Source organism: Cebus imitator, unplaced genomic scaffold, assembly GCF_001604975.1.
Source record: "Cebus imitator isolate Cc_AM_T3 unplaced genomic scaffold, Cebus_imitator-1.0 Scaffold443, whole genome shotgun sequence".
Taxonomy (NCBI): Eukaryota; Metazoa; Chordata; class Mammalia; order Primates; family Cebidae; genus Cebus; species Cebus imitator.
The window spans coordinates 563,242-574,600 of NW_016107758.1; the positions used below are offsets into that span (position 1 = coordinate 563,242).

General features: G+C 40.3%; 1 protein-coding gene across 4 annotated transcripts in view; it reads right to left on the reverse strand.

The window, feature by feature from the left end:
- The window catches only part of FARP2 (FERM, ARH/RhoGEF and pleckstrin domain protein 2), a 152,482-nt gene that overhangs the window by 67,662 nt on the left and 73,461 nt on the right, over nucleotides 1-11,359 (reverse strand). The gene's annotated exons all lie outside the window — the stretch shown is intronic.

Genomic DNA, 11,359 nt, shown 5'->3' on the forward strand with positions numbered 1-11,359 from the left:
TTTTTTTTGAGATGGAGTTTCACTCTTGTTGCCCAGGCTGGAGTGCAATGGCTCAATCCTGGCTCACTGCAACCTCAGCCTCCTGGGTTCAAATGATTCTCCTGCTTCAGCCTCCTGAGTAGCCAACATTACAGGTGCCTGCCACCATGCCCAGCTAATTTTTGTATTTTTAATAGAGATGGCATTTCACCATGCTGGCCAGTCTGGTCTTGAACTCCCAACCTAAGGTGATCCACCAGCCTTGGCCTCCCAAAGTGCTAGGATTACAGAGTCACGTGCTGGCCCTGTATTGTTTTTTATTTTCCTGTGGATACAGAGGGCCAACTATACATCCCAGGGTCTTAACAACTGTCACAAAAGGAGAAATAAATACAAAATCCAAGGACAATTACAGCTTTCATCTACTGCATCCTGACTTGACAGACTAAGACAACACTTTCAAAGCTGCAGAGTTAGCTGTGGAATGCTACAATCTACTATTTTCATTTTCGTATTCATCCAATAATCCATGACATATCTGAAAAGGCCAAATAGACTACAAGACTGGAAACAAACCCAGCCAGCTCAGGGTCACCCACTCCACATCAAGTCCTCTTCCTCAGACAGAACCAGCTTCAACTCTCCTGGCTGCCTTGCTGGGATTCACCCATATTTTGGAAAAGCACGTTTATGACAGCCAAACTTTTCCACTTTGAAATCTTGCCTCCTCAACTTCTGTCACCACCAATACCTCACACCTATCCCTTCTCACACTCTCCTAATTGTTGGTAAATTTAAATTCAGTATTTATATTACTGGTCATGTAAGTATTGCTCACACGCTGAGCCATGGTGACTTTAACTACATTTTTTATATTACAAAGTAAAGCTTCCTCCTTCAAAACTTCCTGGAGCTCCCAACTGCCTCTTTTCATCTGCTTCATTGGCATGTACCTGTCACCAGATAACACTCTTCCACATGCTCGGCACAAGCAGTGAGTCCCTGGTCCGCCCTTTCTCCCGGGGCCCTGCCCTCTGCTCTGGTGTTGGTGGATGCGCTCTCAGCAGGCAGTCTGTGTCTTCCTTTGCATGTCTCAGATCATTCTCATTTTTAGTTTATTCTCTTCTCTCACGGCATCCTTACAAAGGATGTGGCAGTTAAATTTTTAAAAATTTACATGTCTAAACAAAGCCTTTCTCTGTACAAAGTCATGTGGGACAGAGTACAGAATTCTAGTTTGGAACCCCTACCCCCCTACACCCCACACACATCAAATTGTTTTTAAAAAACTCTGATTGCCAAATGCTCTGGGAGTCTGATTTGAGTAATAATAAAACTCCAGTTTCCTACAAAAAAAAAAAAATTAGTTTGGAAATAATTTCCTCTTAATTTTTGAACTGCCACCTGCCCTACTTCTTTCTAGCTTCCAGTATTGCTACTGACTAGTTCAAGGCCATTTTAAATCACACTTCTCTCCCTCTAGTTCCTGGGAGCTCTAGGGTCTTCTCCCCTATTATCTTTTGTTGCATGGACAGATTGCAACATTTTCTCCCATTCTGTAGGTTGTCTGTTCACTCTGATGATAGTTTCTTTCCTGTGCATAAGCTTTTTAGATTAATTAAATCTCATTTATCATTTTTTGCTTTTGTTGCAATTGCTTTTGGCATTTTCGTCATGAAATCTTTGTCTGTGCCTATGTCCTGCATAGTATTGCCTAAATTTTCTTCTAGGCTTTTTCTTTTTTGAGACAGGGTCTTGCTTCACTGCCCAGGCTGGAGTGCAGTGGCTTGATCTTGGCTCACTGCAACCTCCACCACCCAGGTTCAAGCTGTTCTCCTGCCTCAGTCTCTCGAGTAGCTGGGGTTATAGGCACCCACCACCATGCCCAGCTAATTATATTAGTAGAGACGGGGTTTCACCATGTTGGCTGGGTTGGTCTCGAATTCCTGATCTCAAGTGATCCGCCCCCCTCGGCCTCCCAAAGTGCTGGGATTACAGATGTGAGCCACTGTGCCCAGCCCTTTTCTAGGGTTTTTATAGTTTTGGATTTTACATTTTTTGTTTTTGTTTTTTTTTGAGATGAGTTTTGCTCTTGTGGCCCAGGCTGGAGTGCAACGGCACAATCTCAGCTCACTGTAGTCTCCACCTCCTGGGTTCAAGCGATCCTCCTGCCTCAGCCTCCTGAGGAGTTGGGAGTACAGGTGCCTGGCACCATGCCTGGCTAATTTTTTTTGAATTTTTAGTAGACAAGGTTTCACCATGTTGGGCAGGGTGGTTTCGGACTCCTGGTCTCAGAGGATCCACCCATCTTGGCCTCCCAAAGTGCTGGGATTACAGGCGTGAGCCACCACACCCAGCCTTACATTTAAGTGTTTAATTCATCTTGAATTAATTTTTGTGTATGGTGTAAGGAAGGGGTCCAGTTTCAATTTTCTGCATATGATTAGCCATCTCTCCCAGTACCATTTGTTAAATAGGGGGTACTTTCCCCATTGCTTGTTTTTGTCAGGTTTGTTGACAATCAGATGGTTGCAGGTGATCTTATTTCTGAGTTCTCTATTCTGTCTCATTGGTCTATGTGTCTGTTCTTCTACCAGTGCCGTGTTGTTTTGGTTACTGTAGCTTTGTAGTATAGTTTAATGTCGAGTAGTGTGACGCCTCCTGCTTTGTTCTTTGTGCTTTGGACTGTCTTGGCTATTCAGGCTCTATTTTGGTTCCATACGAATTTTAAAATAGTTTTTTTTTCTAATTCTGTGAAGAACGTCAATGGTATTTTAAGGGGAATGGCAGTGAATCTATAAATTGCTTTGGGCAGTATGGCCATTTTCATATTGATTCTTCCTATTCATGAGCATGAAATATTTCTCCATTTGTTTGTGTCCTCTGATTTCTTTGAGCAGTGGGATGTGGCTCTCCTTGAAAAGTTCCTTCATATCCCTTGTGGTTGTATTCCTAGGTATTTTATTCTTTTTTTTTTTTTTTGAGATGAAGTCTCACTCGTGTCCCCCAGGCTGGAATGCAATGGCATGATCTTGGCTCACTGCAACCTCTGCCTCCCGGTTCAAGTGATTCTCCTGCCTCAGCCTCCTGAGTAGCTGGCATTACAGGTGCCTGCCACCATGCCCGGTTAATTTTTTTTTTTTTTTTGAGACCAAGTTTTGCTCTTGTTGCCCAGGATGGAGTGCAACGGTACGATCTCAGCTTACTGTAACCTCTGCCTCCTGGGTTCAAGCAATGCTCCTGCCACAGCCTCTAGAGTAGCTGGGATTACAGGCACCTGCCACCACGCCTGGCCAATTTTGTGTTTTTCCATGTTGTTCAGGCTGGTCTGGAACTCCAAACCTCAGGTCATCTGCCTGCCTTGGCCTCCTGTCCAGTCAGTATGAAATTGGCTGTGGGTTTGTCATATATGGTTATTATTTTGAGGTATGCCTCTTCAATACCTAATTTTCAACATAAAGGAACACTGAATTTTATCAAAGGCCTTTTCTGCATCTGTTGAGATAATCATGTGGTTTTGTCTTTAGTTCTGTTTATATGATGAATCACATTTATTGATTTGTATATGTTGAACCAACCTTGCATTCTGGGGATGAAGCCAACTTGGTCATAGGATAAGCAAAATTCAGTTTGCCAGTATTTTATTGAGGATTTTTTTGTTTTGTTTTTGTTTTTTGAGACAGAGTTTTGCTCTTATCACCCAGGCTGGAGTCCAATGGTATAATCTCAGCTCACTACAACCTCCCCCTCCCAGGTTCAAGTGATTCTCCTGCCTCAGCCTCCCAAATAGCTGGGATTACAGGCATGCACCACCACACTTGGCTAATTCTATTGGCTATTTTTAGTAGAGACACAGTTTTTCCTTGTTGGCCAGGCTGGCCTCAAACTCCTGACCTCAGATGATCCACCAGCCTCTGCCTTTCAAAGTTCTGGAATTACAGGTGTGAGCCATCGCACCTGGCTTTATTGAGGATTTTTGCATCAATGTTCATCAAGGATAATGGCCTGAAGTTTTCTTTTTTTGTTGTAACTCTGCCAGGTTTCGGTATCAGGATGATGCTGACCTCATGGAATGAGTTAGGGAAGAGTCCCTCCTTTTCAATTTTTTGGGAATAGCTTCAGAATAAATTGTACCAGCTCTTCTTTATACCTTTGGTAGAATTCAACTATGAATCTACCTGGTCCTGGGTTTTTGTTTTTGTTTTTTTTTTTGCTTGGTAGGCTATTCATTACTGCCACAATTTCAGATCTCATTATTGCTCTACTCGGCGATTCAATTTCTTCCTGGTTCAGTCTTGGGAGAGTGTATGTGTCCAGGAATTCATCGATTTCTTTCAGATTTTCCAGTTGACGTGCATAGAGGTGTTTATAGTATTCTGATGATTATATTTCTGTGGGATCAGTGGTAATATTCCCCTATCATTTCAGATTGTGAATCTGATTCTTCCCCATTATCTTTTTAATTAGTCTAGTCTAGCTAGCAGTCTACTTTATTTTTTTCCCCAAAAAACCAGCTCCTGGATTTGCTGATTTTTTTTTTTTGAAGGGTTTTTCATGTCTCCATCTCTTCAGTTCAGCTCTGATCTTGGCTATTTCTTGTCTTCTGCTGGTTTTGGGGTTTGTTTGCTGTTGATTCTCTAGTTGTTTTAGTTTAGATGTTAGGTTGTTAGGCTGAGATGTTTCTAGCTTTCTGGTGTGGACATTTAGTGCTATAAATTTCCTTCTTAATACTGCTTTAGCTGTATCCCAGAGATTCTGATACATTGTCTTTTTTGTTCTCATTAGTTTCAAATAACTTCTTGATTTCTACCTTAATTTCATTATTTACACAAGAGTCATTCAGGAGCAGGTTGTTCAATTTCCATGTAGTTGTGTGGTTTTGAGTAAATTTTTAAATCTTGAGTTCTTATTTCATTGTGCTGTGGTGTGAGACTGTTATGGTTTCAGTTCTTTTACATTTTCTGAGGAGTTTTTTGCTTCTGATTATGTAATCAGTTTTACAGAAAGTGCCATGTAGCAATGAGAAGAATGTATATCCTGTTGTTTTTGGATGGAGTGTTCTGTAGATATCTATCAAGTCCACTTGATCCAGAGCTGAGTTCAAGTCTTGAATATTTTTGTTAACTTTCTGTTAACATTAGATCATCAAGATCTAATGTTCTCAGTGGGGTGTTAAAGTCTCCTACTATTATTGTGTGGGGGTCTAAGGCTCTTTGTACGTCTTTAAGAACATGCTTTAAAAATCTGGGGGTTCCTGTATTGGGTGCATATATATTTAGGATAATTAGCTCTTCTTCTTGAACTGTTTACCATTATATAATGCCTTTGTCTTTTTTGATCTTTGTTGCTTTAAAGTCTGTTTTGTCAGAAACTGGGATTGCAACTGCTTTTTTCTGTTTTCCATTTGCTTGGTAAATTTTATTCCATCCCTTTATTTTGAGCCTATGTGTGTCTTTGGATATGAGATGGATCTTGGCTCTTTATCCAGCTTGCCATTCTGTGTCTTTTGATTGCGGGCATTTAGACCATTTACATTTAAGGTTCATATTGTTATGTGTGAATTTCATCCTGTCATCATGGTGCTAGCTGGATATTTTGCAAACTTGTTTATGTGGATGCTTTATCATGTCACTGGTTTATGTATTTCAGGCTGTTTTTGCGGTGGTTGGTATTTAGTGCTTCCTTCAGGAGCTCCTGCAAGGCAGGCCTGGTGGTGATGAATTACCTAAGCATTTGCTTGTTTGAAAAGAATCTTATTTCTCTTTTCCTTATGAAGTTTTTTTTTTTTTTTTTAGACGGAGTTTTCACTCATGTTACCCAGGCTGGAGTGCAATGGCGCGATCTCGGCTCACCACAACCTCCGCCTCCTGGGTTCAGGCAATTCTCCTGCCTCAGCCTCCTGAGTAGCTGGGATTACAGGCACGCACCACCATGCCCAGCTAATGTTTTGTATTTTTAGTAGAGACGGGGTTTCACCATGTTGACCAGGATGGTCTCGATCTCTTGACCTCGTGATCCACCTGCCTCGGCCTCCCAAAGTGCTGGGATTACAGGCTTGAGCCACCGCGCCCGGCCTTTTCCTTATGAAGTTTAGTTTGAGCAGATATAAAATTCTGGGGTTGGAAATTTTTTCCTAACAATGTTGAATGTTGGTCCCCTATCTCTTCTGCCTGGTAGGGTTTCTGCTGAGAAGTTCCCTGTTGGTCTGAAGGGATTCTGTTTGTAGGTGACCTGGCCTTTCTCTCTGGCTGCCCTTAGTATTTTTATTTTTCATTTCAGCTTTGGAGAATCTGATGATTACATGTTTTGGAGTAGATCTTCTTGTGGAGTATATTACTGGAGTTCTCTGCATTTCCTGAAGTTGAATATCAACCTGTTTTGTTAGGTTTGGGAAATTCTCTTGGATTACATCCTGAAGTACATTTTCCAACTTGGTTCCATTCTCTGTCTCTTTCGGGTAACCCAATCAGTTGTAGGTTTGGTCTCTTCACATAATCCTATACTTCTTGGAGATTTTGGCATTCCTATTCTTTTCTATTCCTTCTTTTTTAAAATTATATATATTTTATTGTACTTTAGGTTCTGGGGTACATGTGAAGAACATGCAGGATTGTTGCATAGGTACATACATGGCAATGTGGTTTGCTGCCTCCGTCCACATCACCTATATCTGACATTTCTCCCCATGTTATCCCTCCCCAACTCCCTACTCCATGCTGTCCCTCCCCTAGGTGTTCTCATTGTTCAATACCTACATATAAGTGAGAACATGTGGTGTTTCTGTTCTTGTGTCAGTTTGCTGAGAATGATGGTTTCCAGGTTCATCCATGTCCCTACGAAGGACACGAACTCATTGTTTTAACATTGCGTAGTATTCCATGGTGTACATGTGCCACATTTTCCCTGTCCAGTCTATCATCGATGGGCATTTGGGTTGGTTCCAGGTCTTTGTTATTGGAAACAGTGCCACAATGAGCGTACGTGTGCATGTGTCTTTGTAATAGAACGATTTATAATCCTTTGAATATATACCCAGTGATGGGATTGCTGGGTCAAATGGAATTTCTATTTCTAGGTCCTTGAGGAATCACCATACCGTCTTCCAATATAGTTGAACTAATTTAGTATATATGCTGCTGAAGCGAGCATGGTTGAATGAATTTATACTTCCACCAACATTGTAAATGTGTTCCTATTTCTCCACATCCTCTCCAGCATTTGTTGTCTCCAGATTTTTTACTGATCACCATTCTAACTGGCGTGAGATGGTATCTCAGTGTGATTTTAATTTGTATTTCTCTAATGACCTGTGATAATGAGCATTTTTTTCATATGTTTGCTGGCCTCATATATGTCTTCTTTCGAGAAGTGTCTGTTCATATCCTTCGCCAACTTTTGAATGGGTTTTTTTTCTTGTTAATCTGTTTTAGTTCTTTGTAGGTTCTGAATATCAGCCCTTGGGTCAGATGGGTAGACTGTAAAAATTTTTTCCCATTCTGTTGGTTGCCAGTTCACTCTAATGATTGTTTCTTTTGCTGTGCAGAAGCTCTAGAGTTTAATTAGATCCCATTTGTCTATTTTGGCTTTAGTTGCCAATGCTTTCGGTGTTTTAGTCATGAAGTCCTTGCCTATGCCTATGTCCTGAATGGTTTTGTCTAGGTTTTCTTCTAGGGTTTTTGTGGTATTAGGTCTTATGTTTAAGTCTTTAATGCATCTGGAGTTAATTTTAGTGTAAGGTGTCAGGAAGGGGTCCAGTTTCTGCTTTCTGCACATGGCCAGCCAGTTTTCCCAACACCATTTATTAAACTGGGAATCTTTTCCCCATTGCTTGTTTTTGTCAGGTTTGTCAAAGATCAGATAGTTGTAGATGTGTGGCGTTGCCTCTGAGGCCTCTGTTCTGTTCCATTGGTCTATATCTCTGTTTTGGTCCAAGTACCATACTGTTTTGATTACTGTAGCCTTGTAGAATAGTTTGAGGTCAGGTAGCGTGATGCCTCCAACTTTGTTCTTTTTGTTTGGAATTGACTTGGCTATGCGGGCTCTCTTTTGGTTCCATATGAAGTCTAAGGTGGTTTTCTACAGTTCTGTGAAGAGGGTCATAGGTAGCTTGATTAGGACAGCGTTGAATCTATAAATTACTTTGGGTAGTATGGTCATTTTCACAATATCAATTCTTCCTAACCATGGGCATGGAATGTTTCTCCATCTGTTTGTGTCCTCTCTTATTTCCTTGAGCAGTGGTTTGTAGTTCTCCTTGAAGAGGTCCTTTACATCATTTGTTGGTTGTATTCCTAGGTATTTTATTCTCTTTGCAGCAACTGTGAATGGCAGTTCTTTTTGAATTGGCTCTCTTTAAGTCTCTTATTGGTGTATAGGAATGCTTGTGATTTCTGCACATTGATTTTGTATCCTGAGATTTTGCTGAAGTTGCTTATCAGTTTCAGGAGATTTTGGGCTGAGATGATGGGGTCTTCTAGATATACAATCATGTCGTCTGCAAATAGAGACGATTTGACTTCCTTCTTTCCTAATTGAATCTCTTTTTTCCTTTTCTTGCCTGATGGCTCTGGCTAATATATATTCCAATACTATATTGAATGGGAGTGGTGAGAGAGGCATCCTTGTCTAGTGCCAGATTTCAAAGGGAATGCTTCCAGTTTTTGCCCATTCAGTATGATATTGGCTGTGGGTTTGTTGTAAATAGCTTTTGAGATACATTCCGTCGATACCTCGTTTATTGAGTTTTTAGCAAAAAGGGCTGTTGAATTTAGTCAAAGGCCTTCTCTGCATCTATTGAGATAATCATGTGTTTTTTGTCTTTGGTTCTGTTTATGTGGTGAATTACATTTATAAACTTGCGTATGTTGAAGCAGCCTTGCATCCCCAGGATGAAGCCTACTTGATCAGATGGTAATCTTTCTGATGTGCTGTTGCAATCGGCTTGTCAGTATTTTATTGAAGATTTTTGCATCTATGGTTCATCATGGATATTGGCCTGAAGTTTTCTTGTTGAGTCTCTGCCGGGTTTTGGTATCACAATGATGTTGGTCTCATAAAATGATTTGGGAAGGATTCCCTCTTTCTGGATTGTTTGGAATAGTTTCAGAAGGAGTAGTACCAGCTCCTCTTTGTATGTCTGGTAGAATTCAGCTGTGACCCCATCTGGTCCTGGGCTTTTTTTGGTTGGTAGGCTATTAATTGCTGCGTCAACTTCAGCCCTTGTTATTGGTCTATTCAGGATTTTGACTTCTTCCTGGATTAGGCTTGGGAGGGTGCAAGTGTCCATGAATTTATCCATTTCTTCCAGGTTTTCTGGTTTATGTGCATAGAGTTGTTTGTAGTAATCTCTGCTGGTAGTTGTATTTCTGTGGAATCAGTGGTGATATCCCCTTTATCGTTTTTTATCTATTTGATTCTTCTCTCTCTTCTTTTTTATTAATCTGGCTAGTGGTCTATTTTGTTGATCTTTTCAAAGAACCAGCTCCAGGATTATTAATTTTTTGAAGGTTTTTTTTTGTTTGTTTCTTCAACTCCTTCAGTTCTGCTCTTAGTTATTTCTTGTCTTCTGCTAGCTTTTGAGTTTTTTTAATCTTGATCCTCTAGTTCTTTCAATTTTGATGATAGGGTGTTGATTTTAGATCTTTCCTTGCTTCTCATGTGGGCATTTATTCCTATACATTTTCCTCTAGGCACTGCTTTAAATGTGTCCCAGAGATTCTGGTACATTGTGTATTCATTCTTGTCGGTTTTGAAGAACATCTTTATTTCTGCCTTCATTTCACTGTTTATCAAGTCAACATTCAAGAGCCAGTTGTTCAGTTTCCATGAAGTTGTGCGGTTCTGAGTTAGTTTCTTAATCTTGAGCTCTAACTTGATTGCAGTGTGGTCTAAGAGACTGTTATGATTTCCATTCTTTTGCATTTGCTGAGGAGTGATTTACTTCCAATTGTGTGGTCAATTTTAGAGAAGGTGTGATGTGGTGTTGAAAACAATGTATATTCTGTGGATTTGGGGTGGAGAGTTCTATAAATGTCTATTAGGTTTGCTTGGTCCAGATCTGAGTTGAAGTCCTGAATATCTTTGTTAATTCTCTGTCTCGATCTGTCTAATATTGACAATGGAGTGTTGAAGTCTCCCACTATTATTGTGTGGGAGTCTAAGTCTCTTTGTAGGTCGTTAAGAGCTTGCTTTATGTATCTGGGTGCTCCTGTGTTGGGTGCGTATATATTTAGGATCGTTAGCTCTTCTTGTTGCATTGATCCTTTTACAATTATGTAATGCCCTTCTTTGTCTCTTTTGATCTTTGTTGGTTTAAAGTCTATTTTATCAGAGACTAGGATTGTAACTCCTGGTTTTTTTATTTGTATTTTTTGCTCTGCATTTGCTTGGTAAATCTTCCTCCATTTCTTTATTTTGAGCCTATGTGTATCCTTGCATGTGAGATGGGTTTCCTGGATACAGCACACAGATGGGTTTTGACTTTTTATCTAATTTGCCAGTCTGTGTCTTTTGACTGGAGCATTTAGCCCATTTACATTTAAGGTTAATATTGTTATGTGTGAATTTGATCGTATCATTTTGATGCTAGCTGGTTGTTTTGCCCGTTAGTTGACACAGTTTCTTCATTGTGTAGATGTTCTTTACCATTTTGGCTCATTTTTGGAGTGGCTGGTACTGGTTGTTCCTTTCTATGTTTAGTGCTTCTTTCAGGAGCTCTTGTAAGGCAGGCCTGGTGGTGACGAAATCTCTCAGCAATTGCTTATTCGTAAAGGACTTTATTTCCCCTTTGCTTATGAAGCTTAGTTTGGTTGGATATGAAATTCTAGGTTGAAAGTTCTTTTTTTTAAGGATGTTGAACATTGGCCCCCACTCTCTTCTGGCTCATAGGATTTCTGCAGAGTGATCTGCTGTTAGTCTGATGGGCCCCTTTGTGGGTAACCCAACCTTTCTCTCTGGCTGCCCTTTGCATTTTTTCCTTCATTTCAACTCTGGTGAATCTGACGATTATGTGCCTTGGTGTTACTCTTCTTGAGAAATATCTTTGTGGTGGTCTCTGTATTTCCTGGACTTGAATGTTGGCCTGCCTTGCTAGGTTTGGTAAGTTCTCCTGGATAATATCCTCAAGAGTGTTTTCCAGCTTGGATTCATTCTCTCTGTCACATTTAGGTACACCTATCAAATGTAGATTAGGTCTTTTCACATAATCCCATATTTCTTGGAGGCTTTGTTCATTTCTTTTCACTTTTTCTCTAATCTTGTCTTCTCGTTTTATTCATTGAGTTGATCTTCAATCTCTGATATCCTTTCTTCTGGTATTGAAACTTGTGTATGCTTCACAAAGCTCTCGTGTTGTGTTTTTCAGCTCCATCAATTCATTTAT